General features: G+C 44.8%; 2 pseudogenes; both read left to right on the forward strand.

Annotated features, from left to right (window-relative positions):
• The first annotated feature begins 8,855 nt into the window (after positions 1-8,855).
• LOC111744243 lies at positions 8,856-14,825 on the forward strand (annotated as a pseudogene).
• Positions 14,826-16,298: 1,473 nt separating this feature from the next.
• Positions 16,299-18,054, forward strand: LOC105296872 (annotated as a pseudogene).
• The last annotated feature ends 7,335 nt before the right edge of the window (positions 18,055-25,389 follow it).

Raw genomic sequence — 25,389 nt, forward strand, 5'->3', positions numbered from 1 at the left:
AGAAAAAAGGAAGTTTGAAGGGGAATTGACAGAAAGAAGAGAGAGAGCAGCAGGAGGCCGGGAGGCTGGGGAAAGTTGAGTCTGTGGAAATAGAGAGTAAGCAATATCTGATAATATAAGACTAAGGGAGTGTGTGTGTGTGTGTGTGTGTGTGTGTGTGTGTGTGTGTGTGTGTGTGTGTTTAGGGAGCAACTCATGTGGAGCCATAGAAAAGAACCTAGGGCCAGGGGTTGTTGAGGTAAACATAGAAGAGAAGTATTTCTTTCCCACGGTGGCATTTTGGGTGGCTTGGTTTGTAGAGAAGCCTGGAAAATGGGAAAGGGAAATGAGTATGCGTAACGCAAGAATCCTACACGAGTGGTGTTCTAGGAATCATGCCTCTGAAGGAGGTCTCCACCTCTCCCCCAGCACTGGTGTGGTGGTGGTAGTGGTGGTGGTGGTGTGTGTGTGTGTGTGTAGAGAGTAATACCCAAGGGGCCAACTTTCTTGGCCTAGTGCCAGCACACTAGCCAGAGAATGTAGCTGGGAATTTTCAGTGGCCAAGCTTGGGACTCTATGGGAGGCTTCTTGGTGGTCCAAAGCCTGCACGCCAGCTGGTAGTGGGTGAAGCTGCTGGCAAGTAATTGCCTGAGAGGTCAGTCTGAGGACAACCCCCACGCCCCACCCCAATCTCGTACTGGTTACTACTACTGCCTCTCCCCAATACACACACACATGCACACACACGCACACACACACACTGCAGTCCATTTACATCCCCCTAGAGCCTGCAGCCTCCCATCACTCTCGCTGCTTGGACCCCTTCCCAGGGCACTGACACACACTGAGCATATGTGTGTGTGGTGGTGGTGGTAGTGGGAGAGAGACAAGGAACTAACATCTGTCCCCCATCCCCACTAGGCTATGCCTGGGACTGGCTCAGCAGGGTTGCTGGCTTCAGAGTGATGATGCCAGGGGGCAGTGACCCAGCCAGCAGGGGCCAGAGGGCCAAACAGGAGGGGGAATCAGAGAGCAAAGAGTAGGCACCGGCTGGAAAGCAGGCAGCAGGAGCCTGCCCTCAGCAGGAGCCAGAATTTGTTGGCTCAACCCCTGTAGCTGCTGAGATAATAAGCCAGGGCCCCCTGCCCAGGAGTACCCCTTTCCCCACATGGTTCCAGTAGAAGAGCCGGTGGGGAGACCCTTTACAACACACTCTACCAAGTCTGGAAATCTAGAGGCAACTGGGCAGAAGTGTCCACATCCTAGTGCAAACGGGAGAGCAGCTGGGGGAACAAGAGCATTCTTGGTTCCTTATATAAAACTCGGTACGGAGCAAGCACTCCATAAATATTGGTTTACTGAATACAACTGATTAACTAGTTAGTCCTCACAACTGCCTGCTCAGAGTCCACTAGCCTTCACTGCTTCTCTTCACCCATATCTCTCTGAGCATGCCACTCCAGTCAGTTTCTGAGAGGTGTTCCAACAGCTCTGCACCTCCCGCCCATCTCCGTTGCCACTGCCTTAGTCTAGGTTCTCACCTTTCACTCTATTGCAAACTCACTGTATTCCATCTCTCGCTGAGAATCCACCCTCTGCACTGCTGCTTGGGGGAGTTGTCATGTATTTGTTCAACCCCGTTTAGTAAGCACCTACTAAGTGCCAGACACTGAGCTACATACTTGTCTCAAATGTTCAAATCTAATAATGACACTAGCCTACCTAAAAATATAATGGCTCCTCAACTCATACAGGATAGACCCTACACACGTAGCATTCAAGAGTCACCAGAGCCTGGATGCTGTCTGCCTTTCCAAGATCTTCCTCATTACTTGACCTCTTCGGCGCATCCCCTCTGGCCCTCTATATCCCACGACCAAGCTATCTTTTTTCATTAACGTGTGGTGTTCTTTCTACTTCTGTCTTCGCTCTTGCCATTCCCCTCTCCTGAAATGCCCTCTCCCCTCCATTCTCCGCCTGGCAATCCAGCTTCACTCACCTGAGTAGTGAAGTCTTCTCTGACTCCCCCAGGCTGCAGGGTCCTTCCAGACCACTTTAGTTCATTCCCCTCATGTATAACTTAACATAGGGTGTTTTCATTATTGGCTTACAAGTCTATTTTCCCCCATAAGCTGCAAGTTCTCTTTAGAGAGCAGGAACTATATCTTATTTACCTTTGTATTCTGGTGCCTAACATAATGTGTAGCAAGCATATAGTTAGTACTCATTTAACGTTAATGAAGATATGAATTCTAGTAGATAATATTTACTGTGAACTTAGTATTATCAGGGCTATTTTAAGTGCTTTACCTATTTAATTCTCCTAATAACTTCATGAATAGCTATTGTTATTACCTTCATTTTACAGATGGGAAGACAGGCACAGAGCCGCTGGGTCACTGTGGTTCCCTTGCATCTTCACTCTGAAGTCAGCAACCCTGCTGGGCCACTCGCAGGCATAGCCCAGTGGGGGTGGGGGACAGATGTTAGTTCTTTGTCTCCCTTCCTCCAACCCCCCACCATAACACACATAAAGTTACTTGGACAGTAAATGGAGGATCGATGACTTACACTCAGGCTGACCCTACACCTGTATGCTTGGTATACCACATCTCTGTGAAAGACCTGCATCTGAGGATAGCAGAAAGAAGACTCACCCTGTTCCCATTCTCCCCAACATTCTACTCTTATATATAATTCTGGTAACAGAATGACTCCTATCATCACTTGCTGAGTATAATCCACCAAGACCTCTAGATCTTTTTCTACCATTCTGTTTTTAGTTCCTAAATCCCTTAGTCCTTGGTACCTATCACTCATTTCTGTAATTCCCGACACTTTTGTAGTTTCAGGGGAGTCAGAAATGGACTGTTTTTTTTTTTAAATCACTCTCTGTCTCATTTTCTGTCTCAACACCTGACACACATCCATCCCCCCCGCCCCTTCCTCTCTCTCTGTAAGTGAGCACCAAATTCACAAAGGAAGAGTCCAAGTAAGATCTCCAAATCCCTTGCATCCAACAGAAGATGTCTTATTTTTCAATTAAAGAGAATATTCCCTTGCCTCTAATGATTTTCATTCAGAGGGAAATGCTTTTGCATTAAATACATATGTGAAAAGTTTTCCACCTTGCATCACTGAATCTTACTCTCTGTGTTTCTTAGGTTGCTTTTGTGTGTGTTCATAGATATATGTGTTCATAGATATATGTGTAGTCATCTTGAATACGAGACCTATCTCCAGTATCTACAGAGATCCCTCTGCCCTGGAGTCCCCCCTCTCACATTGCCCTTCGGTTTTCTACATCCTGAGAGGCTCCGTTTCAACGATATACCCTGGAGCTCAATTCCTTGGAGTGAAAATGACTCCAAGATGTCTCTGGGCTCCACAGTCTGATCTGGAAAAGTCCAGCCTCATTGTGACTTCACTCTCACCTATACAATGAATGGGATGCAAGTGGACTTTAGGATCATACAGAGAAGTTGTGGGAACCTACTCTTCCTTTCCTTCTCTCCTTTCCCATTTTATGTCCAGCATTCTTTCCATTTTTCCTACCTTCATCCTACTGCTTGTTTATGTTTAAAGCTTTACCTCCAAGGTCCTGATTGCATAGCTCATAAATATTCAATATTTCCTAGAAGCGACTTCTAAATGATATCTCACCACTCAGTGTTTTTTCCCCATCTAGTAAGAAATGGGGCTAGATTTTTCTCAGTGTCACGTGCCTTCACCCCCTGAGCCCTGCACTTTTCGGCATTGGGCTACACTTTTCTCTCCATAGACTCAATCATAAAGGGACTGTCCCCTGGATTTGGTGCCCCCAATGGATTCCCCGATAGGCCCTGAGACCCTCATCTCTAAATGTGAGAATTTCCAGATATTCCATGATGATAAGATTGATCTCTTCCAGGGCAATAACCCTGGCAGTAGAAGAGGAGAACAAAAGCTGGGAATGGATCTGGAGTTATGAACCAGGTTAAAAAAGTTATACGCACAGTACCTGGCACATAGGAGACATGTAATAAATGCTTTAGTTGTGCTGAGTGGTTTCCTATACGCATGTAAAAAATGGGATAAAAAGACAATGGTTGAATTAGGTATGAGGGTATATGCGCAATTCTCCCATCTCTCTCCCATTTAAAAATGTTTTGTTAATTAATAATGGAAAAAATAAAAGCATTACTTTTAAACGGGTAAGTAGAGGAAGGAGGACAGGCAGATTATGGGTGGAGGGACACAGAATTCCTGCCCTAATGGGCATCCTGGAGCAGCTCAACCCGAGACATCTGCCAGTCCCCCCCCCCCCTTTGGTTTGGAAGGAAGGTCAGCAAAGTTCTTTGTATTAAGAGAAGGAGGGAACAGAGAGGTGGGAATAGGAAGGAAGTGCAGAGAATCAGAGAAGGTCAGGTCTGTTTGCAAATATCCTCCTCGAACATTTCTTCTATGATATTTTAAACAGATCTCATCCAGGCTTGGCTTGAATCCTTCCAGAGACAGGGAGCTCACAACCTGATGGGGAAGCCTAGTACAAAACAAGGCAGCTCCAACAGGGAGACTGGCTCTTGTCTGTAGGTACTTGTCTCATCTTTGGGGCTTAGCAAAGAATTCGTTGGGAAGTGGGTAAGGAGAGAAGTAGCATCAAGAAACAGATGGAGTCCAAGAATTGAAGAAAAGACTATCTCTTGGTAAAGTTCTGACATTAGTTGAGACATTGGAGCCTGAGGGCCAAGCTCATGTTTTGACACTCACTGCCTTGAGTCATCTCTGCCAGAAACCCACAAGGGGACTTAGATAGGCAGAGACTGAGGATGAGGTGGGCAGCAATGATTTGGTCCATTGTCCAAAGAAGCAGCTCCGCAGCCCCCATTTAGGTTCTATTTCAGTACAGCTTAGATTGGAGGTGGGAGTGGGGAATGTTCCATGGGGCTATTTCAAAAGCCCAGGGCTGCTGTCAGAGGAAGCTGCAAAAGTGTGTTTGTGCATGTGAGGGGGAGGGTCGGTGTGGGGACAGGACCCATGTGTTTTGGGCTCTATTAACTAACTCCCTCCCATCCATCACAGCCTCCCTCCCCACCCCCCAGCCGCTGAAGCCCTGGCAGCTGGGTCACCCCAGGGAGGCTGGGCTGGGGGTCCCTAAAGGGAGCCAGGCTTCAGGCAGAGCAGCGGAGACACATGTGTGCCTGGCTGGGTTGGGGCTGGCGCCTCATTGAGAAGGGGGCTCTCCAAGCTGGGCTTCATTAGGACAGTGGCACTAATAGGGGAGGGGGTGCAGGGGGCCGGGCTGACAGCCAATTACTTGCTCCTCTGCATTATGGATTAACCCATCTGGGCCTGGGAGATTGGCTCTGAAAGGGGCACAAAAGGGGGGGCGTGACCACAATCACACACTGAATTATCCCGTCTGAGCGCAATTGTCCACCAACAAACGGGCCTCAGGATGGGTGACCCCCTTGGGTTCTCTCCATCCCCCACATCCTCCCACAGGAAGAGCCAGAGATAATCTGCCACTTGGTTAAGAGGCCAGGTCTGGCACAAGGAGAACCAGGATGCCATTCCAGAGAGGCATCCAGGAGATTTAGGGAAGGGGACTGGGTTTGAGGTTAAGCCAGGGGAGCCAGGAGCCAAGAAAAAGTTATTCCAACAGACTTTTTTCACTTCAGTCCTCTACCTCAGAGGCAAAGCAGTCATATGAAACTGACTTATCTGGATAGACTCAGAGAGCAGAGGCCTCCGCCCAGCCAGGAGGAAAGCAGTGCGAGGACCCTCAGAGTCAAGGGGTCTTGCATCTCACCCATTGCCCCTTATGGGGCTAATTGATTCCGGACATGAATAAGGGGCTCTCCAGAGGAGTCTTGGAGGACCCCTACCCTGCTCTGGCATCTCTGATGCTCTCCCAGTGGGAGTGCCCGCACCCTCCCCCACACCTCCTCCTCCAGGAATAAGCCCACACTGTGAGGGGCAATGGAGGGGAGAATGGGAAGGGGCACCAGGCAGGGGGCTCTCTCTCCTCTGGCTAATCCCCTCATTACCATCTCATAATCAGAATCACGCTTTCAATGTAAATGGGGATGTTAAATATTGGTTTCTCAAGACACACGCTCCTTTGGAGAAAATTATTGATGCTCTCAGTTTTGCCAGTGCTGGCTGACTCCCACAGCCAGGGGTGGTACGGGGCACTAATGAGGGCCTTGAGTCCAGTTGGTGGGGAAGGTGGCAGTGTCTGACAAGAGCGGGCATACTGATTTGTTTTGAGGTGGGCTATGCAGCCTCAGTGTCCCTGATTCAGCAGGAGAAACTCAGCCAGAGGAAGTTGGCTTTTTCTAAACTCATCAGCACTTTGTTGGACCGATTGACTTCTGGTCTCAAATCGCTTTTGACTGGAGATCAATAAAGAGTTACAGATTCCAAAGACAGAGTACTAGGAGGTGTGTTCACTGGGGAGCTCAGGCACCTTGCCCTCTTGCTCATTGCTGGAAAGCCCTGGCACACCCTGGGGAAGTGACCAGGACTGTCCTTCCAACCATTTCTAGATAAAAAGCATAACATAAAGTTACGACAGCTTTTCATATGCAAAAGACAATCTTCATGATTGTCCTTTTACAATAGTCCTATGAAATAGGGATGGCAGTTATTCCCAGATGCCAGACAAGGCTCTGAGTCATCAAGCAACTTATCAGGTCCACATGGCTGGTCAATGGCAGACTCCTATCGCATCATGGTTCTGGGTCCAAACTCAGCCCCATCCCTTGGCACCATGCTCTATCCTTTAAAACTGAGGCTACTACTCCTATGGGAACATGGAGATCATTTAGTGTGTTCGTAGTCTGACCACAGAGGTGTGTGCATTGAGAGATGTGAGAGATGGGTATGGGGGCTCAGGAAGAAGTCATTTTCTGCTCTGTTCCACCACTAAGATGAGGACACGAGGCCACAGACTGTTGTAGAGGCCATCATACTGCCTGTTCTCTCTCTCTCTCTCTCTCTCTCTCTCTCTCTCTCTCTCTCTCTCTCTCTCTCTCTCTCTCTCCCCCTTCCCCTTTGTCTCTGTTTTGAGCTCCTCTCTCATTGCATTGTTTCTACCCTGGGTTCAAAACTGGGAATGAAAAATATCAATAATAATAGTAGTGGCTTCTCACATTGACTTAGCATTTTACAAAGTACTTTTCTCGTATTATATAATTAGACTCTTACAACTTCCATGCAAACTAGTACCATGGCTTAATGCTTATTAAGGACACAGGTTCGGTGGTCACTTCCCAACTCCACTGCTTAGTAGCCGGGTCACTGCAGTCAAGAAGCTGGGTGACCTCAGGCAGGTCATGTCATATTCCCTGCCTCCATGCCCTTATCCATGGAATAAAGATGATAATAATAGAGCCTAGCTCCTAGATTTTGGGCAACAATAAATGAGATTATACGTGCCAAATGCTTGTGTCTGCTCCACACTAAGTTCTCAGTCAATGTCAGCCATGTGAAGTAGAGTAAGGAGTATGATCCCATTTGACAGGTGCAGAAGCCGAGGCTCAAAGGACTAATTAACTTGTCTAAGATTACTCGGTAACAACAGAGCTGGTTCTTAATTCAGGTGGCGAATGAAATCCGCAGGCGGTCTAGGACCCCTGCCCAACTTCTCCTCCAGGCAAAAGAGGATGGTCTCCTGAAGTCCTTTGTCGTGTCTTAGACGGCGAGGTCATGTTCTTTCTCTGTTTAACTGGGTTAGGTGCTCGCAGAGAGAGAAGAGGAGCGTTCCCACAGCAACCAGTGTGAGGCAGCGGCCCTTTCTCTGCTGGGCCAGGGCCGTGTGGGGCCCGGGCACCACGTGGCTGCACTCAGGCTCCCTGAAAAGAGAGGGTGGAGATGCCTTTGGAGGCCCCCACCATCACCCCAGGGGCTGCGAGAAACTCTGCCGCTCAGCTCCCTCCGTTTAGCTTTCTCTTCATTAACTCCCCAGCCTCATTAATCAGACCCATGAAACATGCCCCAGGGAACACTGCCCGCCAGCTCTGCAGCTTGGCGCTTTAATTATCCTCCCAGCGGGAGGAAAAGGGTGCCACACACACACACACACACACACACACACACACACACACATGCATGAACCTACACACATATACTCACATACACTATATACACACAGAGATACATCCATACACATTCACACACACCCACATAAACACTCAGATACACTCACTCACACCCTGGTCCTAGGATGGTGCAGTGGAAGCAGAGCCTGTGTCATGACCCAGCCAAGGCAGCAGAAACTGGACTCAGTTCCCAGGCAGCAACATCAGCCTCAAGCATCTACTTGGCATCTGTCAAGTGAGCTTACAATGGTATTGTCATTTTCATCAAGTCCCCTCCCTATAAGGGAAGGGGGAATTTTCTCCTGTCCAAAAAAGTCCACACACCTTCAGCTCTTTGGTCTAATTTCATTTACTAACCAAATCCTCGCTGACCAATTACTGTGTGCTGTGGTTCTAGAAGGTGGAGATAGAGACACAGTGCCTGTCAGGCCTCAGGAAGTTCCCACCTCATCCAGGAGGAAGATAAGTGAAAAAACAAATTTGACTTGAAAAAGCAAATACAAAAACAAAAACCCACTATGCAAGGTGCTGTTCTTAAAGAAAGCACAGGATGCTACAGCAGTACAGAGCAGGACATCGAATGCAGCCAGGGTGTGCCAAAAGAGGTTTTCCAAAGAAGATCAAAGTTTAAAGTGAGACTTAAACCATAAGTGGGAGTTAGCCGGTGAAGGAGTGGGTGCTTAAAGAAGCAAATATCAAATACAGAGAACAAAATATAGACAGCACTGTGTGTGCAGAGCCACATGGGTAATGCAGTGTGGCTGGAGGACATTGTCTTGATAAGGGGACAGCATGAGGTAAGGAGAGATGTAATAAAGACCCAGGTCATGGGGGGCCTCGTACGTCAGGCAAAAAGGTTGACTTAGGTCTAATTTAATGCAGTGAGGAGTTATGTACAGATTTTAAAGCCAGAGAATGACATGATTAGATTTATGTTTTGGAAAACCTCTTTGCAAGTGAGGAGGATGAATTGGAGGGGGACAGGAATGGAGGCAGAGAGGCTAATTAGCAGGCTAGGTGACTGACTGGGTGTGGGAGGCAAGAGAGAGAGAGGAGTTTGGAATATTCCCAAGTTTCCTCTGCAATGGGTGTTTGGGGAATTGGGAAGAAGGTTATCTTGAGGTATTCCAAGGTCTCTGACTCAGCCCAAATTAAAGGTAAGGCAGAGTCCAGCTGGTTCTCTCCTCTGGGAAGGCAGCCAGAAGAATTGTCTTCTAGTCCCAGGTACATTACGTTACTTAATCAGTTCTCCCATCTATAAGATGAAATACAGATTGAAGGGTCCAGGGAGATAGAAAACATCCGAGCAGACCAGGGCAAGAATAAATGCCCACTAAAGAAGGCAGTACCCTTCAACCACAACCTGCTCGAGCCAGCTGGAAGGAGCTCAGGATTGCCAGATCATTTACAGGAGAAGCCAGAGCACAGTATTTTTAATACACTATGTCCTAATTTTAAAATATCCATGCAATCGAAACACAACTTGATGTAAAACATCAAATATATTTAAATCCATGAGCTCATAATGTTGTTGTTGTTGTTGTTTTTTTAAATCATTGCTCACCGTTAGAGGATGCTAAGGAATCAACTCATTCTTTTGAGAAATACTGAGTAAAGGAAAATAATCAAGCATTTTCCCTACCTTTCCTATTCAAAGTGCATCTCAGGATAAATAGCTGATGACAGGTTTTCTTGAGAGAAGTATTCCGGCTAATACATGAAGATGAGCACACAGAAATAGAATGTCACAATTTGGCAATTTCTAATGAACTAATGGATTTGGGCAATGATCATTGTTGGATGCTAAACAACAACAAAAAACAACAAAACAGACAAGCAGACATTACTCCCGAGGCAATTAAACACTACTGCCTAGGATGTAGTCTTGAAAAAAGGAAAATCAAGCATTAATTGATGAAGCCTCTGTAACTAACGACCAATTTATAGGAAATATAAGGGCAGAAGAACATGTGAAATGACACCATGGGGATACATTCGACAAAATCGAGACTGTGGGAAATTCTACAGAATAAATGACCCAGTTTTTTTCAACAAATACATTGCAATGAAAAAAAGAGATTAAGAGGGGGAACATCAGCTTAAAAGAGACATTCCACCCTACGGACTCATTTGGACCCTAATTTGAACAATAGTAACAATGAAGAAAATAATTGAGACAGTTGGGAAAGTTTGGACATTGATTATACATTTTAGGTGTGATAGTGGTATTACTATCGTTATTTAATGAGTCTTTGCCTTTTAGGATTACATTAAAATATTTACAGAAGAAATATGATTTCTGAGATTTGTTTCAAAACCATGAGGGGAGTGTGGGGAAGTAGACGAAGATTGCTTTTGAACGGATAAGTGCTGAAGCCGGGTGATGGGGTACACAAGAAAGGCTTCGTTCTGTTATTCTCTCTGACTTTGTATATGCTTATTATCCACAATGTTAGTATCCATAACAGAATGTTTAAAAAGTACTTTATAGGCCAAAATGTGGCTGGCACCTCAATTTGGTCCATGGGCTGCCAGATGGTGGCCTCCGGATCTGATGACACTTCAATTTGCATTCAACTCTAAATCACCCATGAACCCAATCCGTCAGTGAGTAGTGAGACCCTTACTAGACTTCGTTTTCTCAAACCTTTTTCTGGTCCCTTTTCAGGTACTTTCCCAGAGGTGCCCTTCTCCCAGGCAACGTGACAGTGAAGCCAAGAGAAGCATTAACCAAAGCCTTGAACGCCAGCGTGAGTTCCCTGAGACAGATGACACCACAGGATTTGCGTGCAGGGAGCTGGGGGTGAGAAGCCGTCACATCCTAGTGTCTTTAAGTTCCCTGCCTGCGCGCCCTTCTTCACTCGGATTACTTTACCTCAAGGTCAGAGGTATGCAAGTCTGTCCAGACCTCCCACCTTCTGCCTCCGCATTCCAAAGCACACACAAAGGCACTCACTGCCCAGGGGGGAAAATAAATAAATAAATAAGCGTGGGAATCGTCCGAAAAGTTCGGATTAGAGGAAAGGCTTGTCAATTGGGAGAGACAGAGCATTCGGGGTAAGGATGGGGAGTGGAAGTCCGGATATCCACAGGCACGTGGAGACGAGGTTGAAGGCAGGCATTGTGGTATTTCTGTGCAGTCTCTTCCTAGTGCGCCCCTGTCCCTTCACCCCACCCCACCCCGGTCTCCCTCTGCAGTGAGCGGTCTTTCGCCTGGCACGTGTCTGCGGCAGGCGCGGAGGCGTGGGATGCGGGAGGACAATAGGCCATCAGCCGGGCAGTAGGGAGCGCGCTCCCGGGCGCGGCCAGTCCCTCCGCAGCCTCTCTGGCCTCTTATTGTTCCCTACTCCTCCCCTCCTCCGGCCGTGGTAGCCCAGGTCGGCGCCGGCTTTGGGGCTTCGGTGAATTGTGGGTTCTTGGCCGCAGACAGGACCAGTGTCCTGAGTCCGGCCGCGCACCCTCCGCCCTCGGGCGCTTAGCCCTGGGGTCTGTGCGCGGCGCTCCAGCAGCGGGCCCTCCCCGCTCCCGCCTCCTCCATCATCGGCTCCCGACAGGTCGGGGTAATGAGCCGCCCCCGGCCTGGCCCCCGCGCCATTGTCTGCACGTGGGGGTGAAGCCGGGTCTCCGCGGTGCGCTGGAGGGTGACCGCGCGCGCGGCTGCGACCCCCGCTTCACACCTGCTCCCGCCCCCAGCCCGGGGCCGGCGCGGTGTGTCCTCTCCCTCCCCGCGGGAGGGGTCTCAGCTGGGGCTGCACTTGGTAAAGAGGCCGTGGAGAGGCCGGCGGCGGCCAGAGGAGGAGCTATAAATTTGGAACAGATGCGGCCTGACAGTCATCCAGCCCGGGGATTTGGGGGAGGGCTCTGCTCCCCGCCCAGGCCTATCTTCTGGTCTGCAGCTGAGTTAGATGGACTCCAGGCCGAGGTGACCCGGACTTTGAAAATATAGCCTCATCACCACCCCTCTTCTGCTCTTTGTGTGGCCACGTGTGGGGAGGAGGAATGGAGGGCAGGGAGCTGCCTGAGTAAGCTTGATACTTTTCTCCCTAAAAAGAGTGATTTCTTGAGAAGAGACTGACAAAGTCTGCGCCCCTGGCTCTGAGCTGGCCCTTTCGGGCAGCAGCTAGATAAAAAATATGAAAGATAGCAGAAGCATGCTTGGATCGTTCATTCCCTATTATTTGTTAAGTGCCCATTTTGTGCTAGAGGCAGACAGGATGCAGGGAGGGTGGGAAAGGATGGCGGAAAATACTAAGGCATAAAGCCCACCTTGTGGCATTATATGTACTGCAACACTGTGCACTTAATTAGCATTTCTCTTTAATAAGTAGTATTTGCTTCATCAACAAAGGAGGGAGCAGGGTGCAGAGTGCCTCCCGGGGGGGGGGGCTGATGGAGTTAGTGTTCATTTCAGGCATGCTCACCACTGGAGGGGGCGTGCCACTGCACCACACTGCCAGGGAGGGGAAACAGGACTGCCATGGATCCAGAAGGAAGAGGAGAGGATCGGAGCTGAGCATGGGGTGGGCATAGCCCCGGTTTATCTTACCTGCCCTAGATGCTTTAGGGCGCTCTTGCGCGCTCGCGCTCTCTCTCTCTCTCTCTCTCTCAGAGCCTGAATTGAAGGCTGAGTCCATGTCTCCAATCTGAAGATCTTGATTCCATAATCAATCTGACCGAGAATGAATTTAGGGTGTTAGTGTCCAGACAACAGTGCCAAGGTGAATTGGCAAAAGCCTCTGCAATGACTGTCATCTCCCTTTGTAGCTGTTCCTCAGCTTCCTCGAACACTCTGTGGGGCTAATTAGATTGGCTTATAGGATCCATTGCTATTTTCCTTACTTGCCATTCCCACCAGTCTCCCTGGTCCATACCCACATGGTTTTCTAGACTAGAGGTTCTCAAACTTTAGCATGCACCAAAATCACCTGGAGGGCTTGTTAAAACATTTCGAGAGTTTCTGATTCATTTGATATAAAGAAAGGCCTGAGAATTTGCATTTCTAAAAGTGTCCCGGGTAATGACAGCACTGATGCTGGGACCATGCTCTGAGAGTTTAGATAGAAAGGAAAAGTAAAGGTCGATGAAAGAGGAAGGAACTGAAGTTTGTGCAGTGCTGGAGGAGGTTATTGGAAGTCCAAGCTCCCCAGGCTACTGAGGCATCTTCACTCTCTGTGAGGCATAATAGGCTAAATCCCCAGCGAATTGTGGGCATATTCCAGAATTAGCCCCCTGCGTGTTTCCTTTCTAGAGACTTAGCACTCCCCCTAATGGACTCTAAAGATTCTGCACTCTCCTAGGCCTTTCAAATGGAAACAAGAATTACCTGATTTATCTTCCCAACTTAATCTGAGAATCTACAGCTCTTTGTCAAGAAAGGAGCAGGGGGTCGTCTTACACATTTCTGTTTGCAACTTGATTCGCATAGGTTTTGATACCTAATACTGACTCACGAATGGTTGTGTAGGAATGAATGAATGAATGCTTGCTTTCTTCTTTAGGAGAATCCTTGCCTATCAGTCCGTCTTCCTCACCTTTGCTTCTCCCAGCTGTTCTAAAATATTTCAAAGGTGATTTAAGATGGTAGAGTTCCAAATATTCGCTGAAAAATTCTCTTCAAGGTGTCAATATCATTATTACCAGTTAGGAGCCTTTGGCTGGTGACAAGCAAGCAAGTCCCAGGTCAGAGCCTGAGGATGGGTTTGCAAAAATGGAAGTTAAAAAAAAAAAAGTATAAAGATTAGATGAGAAAAGCAAGTGGCATTTTATTTCTTACCACCAGGTGGCAGACCTTGCCTCCTTAGTGAGACTTAACCCTACACTTGAAACTTGGCCTAAACTATTTTTTCTAATCAAAGGGAGGCAGGGAGAATAGTTGCTTGAAAAAATACTTTTGTAACATCCGCCGATGTGCTTGATGTGCTCGAGCGATCCCTTGACTTTCCTCCTCGATGACAAAGAGATTCTTGAAACATTCTAGTGTTTCATTCTGAAAAAGAGATGTGCCTTCTTGTAGATGTAAGAAAATGGGTTACTTGGGCGAGTCCCCATGCAAGTGGAAGGTATCAAGGGGAAGGGCAGAAGAAACAAAGTTCCTGGGGGATTTCTCTGAGGCGGCTGTCGGGGTTGCAGGTTTGGCTGTCCCATTCCTAGGAAGGCAATCGCTTCTCAACTCCTGCCCGGGGTCATCTTTGGGCCGCCCAGCTCAGGCGAGGACACTGTGTGCTGGAGGATGGCCCAGAACTTTGGCCTCCAGTATTCACTTCTGGTGGGAGAACATCAAGGCCAACATGGAGGTTGATGATGTGGCAAAGCAGTACATAGTGAAAGGACTTTTGGTTCCAGATCATGTGAGCACACACCTAATAATGTCTGAGCTGGAGAGTACACAGGATCAGCACTGGCTGCTAGATGGTTTTCCTAAGACAATAGTTCAGGCCGAAGCCCTGGAAGGAATCATCCCAGCCCACGCTGGATCTGCCCTCCTAGTGGGAGGATGTATAACCTGGACTTTAATCCACCTCTTATGTACGGGATTGATGACATCACTGGTGTACTGTTAGTTCAGCAGGAGGATGATAAACCTGAAGCAGTTGCTGCCAGGCTAAGACAGTACAAGGATGTCGCAAAGACAGACATTGAACTATTAAAGAGCCGAGGAATGCTCTACCAACTTTCCGGAATGAAGACTAACAAATCTGGCCCTATGTTAACACGCTTTTATTGAACAAAATCACACCTATTCAGTCCAAACAAACATACTGAACCCGCCCAGGGGAAGAACCAGGAAGATGTGATCATTCTTTCAATTGTATGTCTAGTATTGGTGCTGCGTTCCAATTAGAAGCTGAGTTGGCTTGCAGCATCTTTTCTAGTTTACATGGTGAACTGATAGGAAATGGATAGAAAGAGTTAATGAAAAGGCTCTTTTGTGCCTTTCAAAAATTACCTACATGTGTTTAAGATGTCTCTGCACATGTCTCAGGGCCTTCACGAGAAAGCAAGTACAGGCTGGATTTTCAAAAGGTGTATGACCCAAGCTCTAGCTAATTTTTGACAGTCATGTCGTTGCCATAGTAGCCTTTTTACACATGATAGTCTCTGGTTCTCTCCATCTCCTAAAGGCTGTTGAAATAGCACCGGTAAGCCTAAAAATGCCAACAGCTGTAGCCCGGGCTTTGTCTCACATTCTCTGGTATGTGTCCCCTGGTGACACTGGGATTGAAACCAATTGGTCTCAGTGATCATTTCTCTGACTTTGAGTGACTATGTCCACAATTCATTTTTTTCTGTTAGAAGTGACACCTTCTGCATCCATGCTCTATAGAATATCTCTTTTTCAGACATCCTGGAATGAACAGATTTGGTGTCTGCTATTTTTATTAGACTGAGGTTGTTTTTTTTTTTTTTTTTACATCTGTTTTCTCCCTTCCTAGGCTATTAAGTAATTTATTTTATCCCTCTGAAATTCCTTTCTAAAAGCCAAGAGCCAGAGAACGATGTCAAATCGCTTCATGCACCAGGAACTGAGCCATGTGGAGGGTCTACTTAAAGTGCTGTTCTGACTTTCATGGGTAGACATTTCTCCTCTCTTTTATTGTGAACAAATAAAATCCTCAGACTTTTGGAAATCCTCAAAAATGTAAGATATATTACCTACATAAATGTTAAAAAATAATATCTTATGTATAGATCTAATAAGCCCATATAGAATTACTGGACTAAAATAACAGTTTAGTTTTTATTCAAGACAAAAAAAAATGTGTTTTGAAAATGCTGCTAAATGTTGATGCTGATAGCATTTTTCTCCTGTGAGTGACCCAAGCATATTATAAATAGTTGGTAAAGGGAATGAAATCTGTGAGGTTGAAAAAATATGCTGCAATAGCTATGCCTAGACTAAGTATGACAGCTTTACAATCATAAGAAAACAAAATCTTAAATTTTTTTCTATTCCAAAGATTCTTTCTATAGGGTGGCCATTAAATCTAGAGATATAGATAATACTATTTTGTCATTTATCATAATAGAATATCAATAAACCATTTATTAAGGATTTGCTAAGTTTCCGGATTTGGTGGCCACTTTGTATAATTCTTGCTCTTCTCTGGGAAGGACAATGAAATTTATTCCTGTTGCCTTAAAAATAAATTTTCCTCTTCATACATCATGATTATCCCCAGGGAGAGTTCTTTCCTATTCTTGGGAGTGACTGCAATGTAGAGAGAGGTGTAGGAAATGGGAAATGGCCTGATTCCTGATGTCATACTCGACTTCTCCATCCTTCTCTCCCTTCTGCCTTTCAGCAAAATAGACAGTTACAGCCAGCATAAGGGGTACTCAGTATGTCTCTGCAATGTTTGCTAGTTCTGAGACTGCCCAGCACCTGAGGGGTCTTTGCTAGGTGACACCAATAAACGACAAATACCTTTTCCATGGTTTTTGAAAGACGATGTTTGTTTCATGTTCAGTGGCCTACGAAATTTATTTCTGATTAACAAACTCTAATTTTCCTTCAATGATTTTGTAAAAAATGAAAGTTTTCTTGAAAATATTTTGACAAAAGTAAAATTCAAGGGACAGCTTTTCTCGATTTTCCTTTTACTGCCACACACACGGTAGTTTGTGTAGTTTGGATGGTCTCTAAGATTCCTACCTGTCCTCACAATCTGTGATTCAACCAGCTCTAAATTCATTTTCCTTTCTATTTCTTCCTTTCAGGCTTCCCACATACTTAGAACTAGAAAACCTTGCTGTGTTTAATAACATAAAATAGATACCACTTATTGAAGACCTACTGAGTGATATGGGCAGTTTTAGGACCTTTACACATATCTCATTTCATCTTTGAAGTGTGCTATGAGATAGGCACAATCTCACGTTTAAAGGAAAAAATGCAAGACACAGATCTAAGGGCTCAGAGGACATTTGGCCTTTGTGAGCTGCAGCCTTCCCAAAGAGCATCAGTGCGTTTGCCATCTTAGGGAGAAGACGTCCTTGTGCGGGGCGCACCTCGTACAGGTGAACCCCTTCAACACACCTCACCTGCAGCTGGTGTAGGATGGCCTCACGGGCCGCCTTGGGGCTCCTGCAACCTGGAAGAGTACAGTTGTGAATATGGCTCTAAGAAGTTCTAAGCACTGTTTGGCTTTGGTGGGGTCTTAAGTTGTGGTCTGATACACACTGCTGTCATTCCTCTGGATTTAGTGAAATGCCATGTGCAGGTAGGCCCCCAAAAGTACAAGGGCATATTTACTGGATTCTCAGTTACACTTAAAGAGGATGGTGTTTGTGGTTTGGCTAAAGGATGGCTCCGACTTTCATTGGCTACTCTCTGCAGGGGCTCCTCAAGTTTCGCTTTTATGAGCCTTCAAAGTCTCGTATAGCAACATGCTTGGAGAGGAGAACACCCATCACATGTTTGGCCGCCTCTACCAGTACTGAATTTTTTTGCTGACATGGCTTTGGCTCTGATGGAAGCTGCTAAGGTTCAAATTCAAACCCAATCACGTTACGTCAACACTCTGAGGGATGCAGCTCCCAAGATGCATAAGGAAGAAGGCATAAAAACATTCTACAAGGGGGTTGCTTCTCTCTGGTTGAGATAGATACAATAATACAGCATGATGAAGTTCTCCTGCTTTGAACATACTGTTGAAGCATCGTGCAAATTTGTGGTTCCGAAACCCCTAAGTGAATGCTCAAAGGTAGCGCAGCTGGTTGTAACATTTGTGGCAGGTTACATAGCTGGAGTCTTCTGTGCAATTGTCTTTCACCCTGCTGATTCTGTGGTATCTGTGTTGAGTAAAGAGAAAAGTGGCAGTGCTTCTCAGGTCCTCCAGACTTGGATTTAAAGATGTATGGAAGGGACTCTTTTCCCGTGTCATCACGACTGGCATTCTATGACTCCTTGAAGGTCCACTTGAGGCTCCCTCACCTTCCTCCACCGGAGATACCAGAGTCTCTGAAGAATCAGCTTGGGTTAATTCAGTAGATAGATCAGAGCAAACATGGACTGACTCTGCGTGTTGGTCAGTGTTGAAGAAAGTGCTAAAGGAACGTTTGTATATTTGACAGTGTAGGAAATTGTCTATTCTTGATAAAACTACTGTAGTATTCGTGCCTAAGGTAAGAGTTTCAAACTTGCTGTTAAACAAACTCAACTGTTCTTGAATAAAAGAAGAAGAAAAAGAAAGAAGGCAAGGCCGGAGATGTGAAGCATCTTGCCCAGGTTCCTGCGGCCAGTAAACAGTGTAGCCAAGACTCCCACCCAGGTTTTTCTGATTCTGCAGCCTGAGTTCACTCCTGGACGTTAACTGCCTGCATCCTGTTCCAGGCGACCCAGGGCTCAAGACTGCTTGGTTTTGCTTGCATTTACCAGTGGTCTCACATTAAAAATTAGCAGAGTTCCCTAGGGTGACATTCAGCTTTGCATGACACTGTTCTTTTTTCCCCTTTGCTTAAGCAAAGGAAGCTGCTATGGCAGGGGTTCCCAACCCCCAAGCCATGGACCGGTACTGGTTCATGGCCTGTTAGGAACCAGGCCACACAGCAGAAGGTGAATGGCAGGTGTGGGAGCGAAGCTTCATTTGTATTTGTAGTCACTCCCCAGTGCTAGCATCACCGCCTCAGCTCCACCTCAGATCCTCAGGCATCAGATCCTCATCGGAGCACTGGTCCCTGGTGCAAAAAAGGTTGGGGACCGCTGTAAGAGGAAAGTCTGATTCTCCTCCATAACTACTAGTTTATAAATAAAATGAAAGACTGTCAAAGTAGGCTGGCTCGGGTCCAGGCTAATCTGTGGAGGAGGTGAACTCATGTTCCTCACCTACCCTTTGTTATCCACGTTTTCGTGCCCCTGAAAGGACCTTTTCCCTGAGCCCCCCTCCGCCACGGTGCTCACACATAGGTCTGGGCTCCTGGGAGCTATCCCCACACTACTCACTTTTCTTTCCTGAGATCCTGAAATCGCTCCCTTGCTCCCACCCCCAAACAAGGCCCTAATGATGAACTAATCCTTCCTAAAGTTCTGGCAGGTGAATTCTCAGTGGTGATCGAGCACCTAGCACGAGATAACACTCGACTTTATACCATCTCTCGATATTACATTACACATTAGCGTGATACTGAGTGCCCGGTTCACACCTTTGCCCACCATCTGATGCAGCGGCACTGCTTGGCACGCACAATTCTGGCAGAACCAGGGGAGACTGGCTTCCTGTCTCATCCTCCTTTCCCAGGGTCTTTCCCATCATCCTCCAGCAGCCAAGCTCAGATGAGTTCAGCTTCACCCAGGGTGTGCCCCCGTCTTTGATAAGGAAAGGAAGGGGTAAGAATAGCCATGGGTGAGAGAGGTGTTGCTGTAGCTTTTCCTGCCACTTAAAATGTTGTCGACATGGGATAATGTTAGAAAGATACCTGTGCAAACCCATAAATGGGGCTTTTATAAAATGTAGCTCACCGGGACTTGAGTTCAATATTTGACTTTAGCTGTTTGTCTAAACAGTTTACTAGCCTGCTGGGGGGTCTTTGCTCCAATCATGAAGACCACAAATTTCCAAATGTGTCACAGTAAAGGCATTTGTAGTTGTTATTGTTTCTTGGTACTTCGTGCTAAGTGCATTGCATGCATTGTCTAATTAAATCTTCAACAATTACTCTAGGTAATAGATATTCCAATTGTCTTGCCTCCTTGTACTTAAAAACTGAAATAATACTGTTCACATGAACTTGTGTTTTCATGTTACCCATAGGGATTAATCAGAAAATTCAAAAGGGCATTTTTGGTACCTTTCTTTAGGCTGAGCTCTCCATTCTCATTAATAGGTAAAACAATGTTATTGCTCCCACCTGGAATCTTGGCTTTTGATGCTCTGATGCTGAAACAGGAAATGGGCACTCATTGGGTCCTGGTGGTAGTAGCACACTGTATATACAGAGGACATATGTCTCATCTGTACTCTGCTGGGTTACAGGATCTTGGGAGGCAGCTGTACCTACCTGATGAATCTCATTTATTACCTTTCATTTAACAGACAGTGTGTTTTCTCGCTGCAGTTGATTTTTCCAGAGACAACTCATAAGGTAGAGTTGTGTTCACAGTATGGTCCCCTCCATTTTTAGTAACTCTCTAGTCTATTTGGTGTCTCAAAAGGAGAATCCAGTAATAGAAACTTCTTTTAATACAAGAATGTGGTCTGATCATAAGTTATCATCACTTTCCGTGTATAGGTGACCCAGTCCGGTTTGCAAGACCCAAATGTCGGGAAACCACGAAGCCATATTTTAACTATGAAGAAAAATCTGCTTCCTGCATCTGTTGAGACAAATTATAATTACAATTGTTTATAAATGCCATACCACATCTTTCTTTTAACAAATTGCACAAATTCTTGCCAAAATAAATGTCATTATCTGTATTTTTCAGAGAATTCCCCAACTTGATTAGAGTGTGTGTGTAAGAGAGAAAGAGATACAGAGAGATGGTAACACTTGTATGGCACGGATGTACCTTCCTTCCTCGGTGATAATTAGGCTATTCCAGTAAGCACAGTATCATTCTTGAAATAAAAGATTTCTTGTTTAAAACTTCAAAGGAGCAGCACGCCTAGGAGATTCTCCCTGCGGTTCGTTTGTGTCTAACTCCATTTTATTAAATCTTTCTCTTCTTCACTTTAAAGCTTCAGTTATAAAGTCAGAAATGTAATAAACAAACAAAAAACTGATTTGTATTTAATTTAGAGAAGAGTAAAGAGAAGAAAAATGAAAACTCAGTCTTTACGTAAGCTCCGAGGTGTCAGGCCTTAGAGGACTTTTCTAGTTTTATGACAATTTGTGCTGCTGATTTTTACATTTTCTTGTTTTTGAGATAAGCAGATCTCTGAGGAAATTATTGACTTACAATGACATTTCACTGTGATGCCTCTCAAAGCTCCTATCAGTTCTCTAACCTAATGACAACTTTTCTCTTTGGTTTACTGCCCTGTGAAATGTCAGCTCCTCTTTCCCAGAAGTCGTGTGTTTACTATGAGTCACTGCTTTTCCTCAGTGTGAAAGTTGTCAGCCTTCTTGATTTTGGCGTATGTGCTTAATTCAAAGTAGCCAAAGCTGATGTATAAATGCTCTCCTAACTGTTAATTGTGTTATTGATTATTTTGATTATCTTGCTCGAAGATTATTTGTACTTTTTAATTTGATAGAAATAAAGGATTTTTTTCTGCTTACTTAACTAGAAAAATCCAAAGAATGTAACTTCAAACCAGAGGTTTCTGGTTCCACAGGAACACGTGGCAGCCCTGAGCCACTTTACCCGCATGTTACCTGGCCTCTTTCTCCAGCACGTGTCTGCAGGCACCCTCTTGTTTTCTACCGCTCAAGAGTTCTTTGTTCTGTTGCCCATACGGAACTTTCCTCAAAGTAAAAACAAAACCTTTATTCTAACTTTCGAATCCATTCAGGCACAGTTCTTACTAAATTCCAGTTTGCAATCTAATGGGCATATATGCCCCCAAGTGATCACGACCCTCAGATGATATTCAACATATAACAAAATCTAAATCATACATACAATACAATAGCAAGAGCTACACATGTATAGCAATATACATACATACATACATACATACATACATACATACATATATATACATAAAAATAATTGGAGGGCTCAATGAATGTTTTGGGAGAAAAATAAGTAAAGATGTCTGTTTTACACACCTTTCTTATCTCTGGTGTATATACAACAGATATGGACAATGTAGTGGTATCTACAGCAATGCCAAGGTCAGAGCAGATCTATCTATACCTCACACAGAAAACAGGGAATTGTCTGTACCAATACCAGGTTCTCTGACATAGGTGGGACATTACCCTTTTAGCTTATGGGGTCACTATTTCTCTCAGCTGATCAGCATGAGGCCTCCTTCCTCAGTCATGTAGGGGTGGGCAGATCCCAGGTACACACCAACGATCTTAGACTAGGTAAAACTCCCTAGCCCAGAGTGCTTCATTAGGTAATTCTCCTCTACTACAGCAGCCCCCTTGTTTACCTTAAGTGTTTATAGATATCTGCACCATAGACAGAGACTATGAGAAAAATACGACAATTGAGATAGTACCTATTTAGGTTTTTTCCTATGTAGATTGTTAACAGTCAATCAAAACATATTTATGGAATACCTGCAGGGCACACATAGCATGGTACTTCACCCTTCATTGAAAATCCATTAAACCAATTACCAGGTCATGCTTGGAAATGTTTTTCACAAAACAGTTTGCTTTAGTTGCTGGATTAGCAGGAACTAATTTGAGATGCAAAATTAACAACTCCATTTGTACTAGGAAGCCCTAATGTAAACCATCACACGTTGCAAATAATATATGTGAATTTATTTGTACCTGTGTCTGAGTATATGATCTTAAAAGCTACCAACCGGCTGGGACAGTGTGCATAGAAGGGAAGAAAAAAATTAGTGAGTCATCTTCTACTAATGCTCCAAAGTTAAACGTTTACCTGGAAGGTTGTGCCTTGGTTCTAGGTCGTTAATGACCATCAATAAATTAAATTGTGTTCACGTCTATGAGCGGGAATGAAAGGAAGAAAGCCAACAAAGAGTGAGTTGTAACTGAGGTTTAATCCCATCAGAGAACCCTGGGAACTGGTGTAGGACATACCTCAGGGTTACCCCAAGTGAGTGAGAAAATTGGAACATTTACCCACCGACTCTTCCTCCATCATTGGTTAAGACCTGCCTCTGGGGACGTTAACTGTGGCAGGCATGCCCCATGCAGCGGAATCTTGAGGTCTACACTGCAGCTTTCTTTTCTTTTCTTTTTAAAAATTTGTTTAATTTTTATTTTTCTATTAGAGTTGATGTTCAGTGTTATTGTATACTAGTCTCAGGCGTACAGCATAGTCTTTAGGCATTTATATAATTTGTAAAGTGATCCCCTATTAGTCTAGTACCCACCTGGCACTATACATAGTCATTACAATATTATTGGCTATATTCCCTGTGCCTATTTTGTAACTACCAATTTGTACTTCTTAACCCCTTCACCTTTTTCTTCCAGCCCCCTAGTGCCCCCTCCCATCTGGCAATCACCAATTTGTTCTCTTTATCTTTGAGTCTGTTTTTGTTTTGTTTGTTTATTTTGTTCCTTAGATTCCACATATAAATGAAATTATACGGTATGTGTCTTTTTCTGACTTATTCGCTTTAGCATTATACCCTCTAGGTCCATCCATGTTGTTGCAAATAGTAAGAGTTCATTTTTTATGGCCTAGTATTATTCCGTTATATATACCAAAACTTCTCTATCCAATTGTCTATTAATGGGCAGTGTGAGAAGTTCTGAAGACTCTTTTGCCAGTGAAGCAACCCTAATTGGTAAACACTAGTTTTTAAAAAACAACTTTTAAGTACCTGTAAATTGTCCTAAGGGCATACAGCAAATGGAGAAATATTTATTCAAGAACGTACTAAATCTTGTTTTGAACACATAGGTTTGCGGCACTTAAGTCACACCCATTCCCTCTCTGGCCTGCTCTCCCAGCAATCTGCATGATAGAAACTGCTCTGGGCAGCATGGCCATGAAGACAGGGCTTCCTTCTCACCAGCACCCGGTCAAGGGCTATGTTATCTCTCTGTGCAGGGCAGGCCGCCAGCATTTCTCATACTTTCAAACTGTGCGTTGTAAAGGTTAAATTCCAAAGAAGTGCTGCTGAGAGGTAGAGACCTCTCTTTTTTCACTAGCCCCCCATTCGTAGGTCAGAGGCTCTATCCAGGCATGACAGGCTAGAATACTGGGGCCCAATTGCCCTCAGCCCAGTTCACTCACAGTGCATAGATTCTACTTGGCAAGAGGCCAGCCAAAAAGACCAGAGGCTTCCTATCCCCACCCAGTGCCCTGCAGAGGCAGGTCACTCTAAGACAGTGAACCCCTATCCCTGCTACCAGCTCTGAAGTAATAGTGTAGAGAATTTGCCCAGGGGGAAAGGTAGGCCAGCAGAACAGAGAAGGCCAACGCTTTCCCCCAAGGGAACTGAGTTTATTTGGAACAGAGGATGGGGAAGTTCAAACCTAAGAGCACTCTTGAAAACGCTGGAGATTTTTGTGCTGAGCAATTAAAAGGAGGCTGGTAGCTCCATGAGGATAATAAACTGACCTGTAGGCCTCCGAATTTACCAGAGAGAACCAGGGGAAGAGACAGCTAAGACCAGCCCTCCTAGGAGCAGGATGAACCTCATAGACTGACCTCAGAAACTACCCTGCAGAGAGGATGAGATTTAACTAATTCAGACTGTGGAGTAATTTGTGCCCCATGTCATTGTCCAAAACAGTAGAGCAGTCAGCTGGCAATTAGTAGAGCCTAACAGTTGAGTGTGAATATCGATGTAAAAATCCAAAAAAAAAAAAATCAAAAAAACAAAAAACCCCCACGAAACTAGTAAACCGAATCCAGCAACACATAGAAGAGATTATACATCATAACAATGTGGGATTTGTCCCAAAAAGTGCAAAGTTGTTTAAATAAATCTGAAAGCCAATTAATATAACTCGATATATCAATAGAAGGACAACAATCACATGATCATTTCAATGAAGGCTGAATAAGCATTTGACAAAATCCAACACTCCAATATCCTTTCACGATAAAGATACGCAACAAACTAGGAACTGTAGAGAATTTCTTTGACCTGATAAAGGATATCTACAAAACACTCACAGCTAACACCATCCTAAATGGTGAAAGACTGAATGCTTTGCCCCTAAGATCAGAAATAAGACAAGGATATACATCCTTGCCATTTCTGTTTAACAATTTACTGGAGGTTCTGGCCAGGGTACTTAGGGAAGTAAAAGTCATCCAGATTAAAAGGACGATCTCTGATTTTCGATTACATGCTCTTGTATACCAAAAATCATAAAGAATTCACTAAAAAATTATCAGGACTAATAAACAAGTTCAACAAGGTTGCATGCTACAAGATCAGTTACATACATCAGTAGTATTTCTAGACACTAGTAATAAACAATCTGAAAATGAAATTTAAAAAATAATTTTAGAGTAACATTAAAAAGAATAGAATATCTAGTAAAATATTTAACAAAAGAGGTATAAAATGTATATTTTGAAAACCATAAAAATTCTCAAAAGGAATTAAAGAAGACCTCAATAAATAGAAAATAATCTATGTTCATTGTTTGGAAGATATAATATTGTTAAGTTGGCAATTGTCCCCAAATTGATCTATAGATTTAATGAAATCCCTATCAAAATCCTAGCTGGCTTTTTTGTGTGTGTGCGCACAACTTAACAAGCTGA

Source organism: Pteropus vampyrus, unplaced genomic scaffold (assembly GCF_000151845.1).
Source record: "Pteropus vampyrus isolate Shadow unplaced genomic scaffold, Pvam_2.0 Scaffold130, whole genome shotgun sequence".
NCBI classification, from domain to species: domain Eukaryota; kingdom Metazoa; phylum Chordata; class Mammalia; order Chiroptera; family Pteropodidae; genus Pteropus; species Pteropus vampyrus.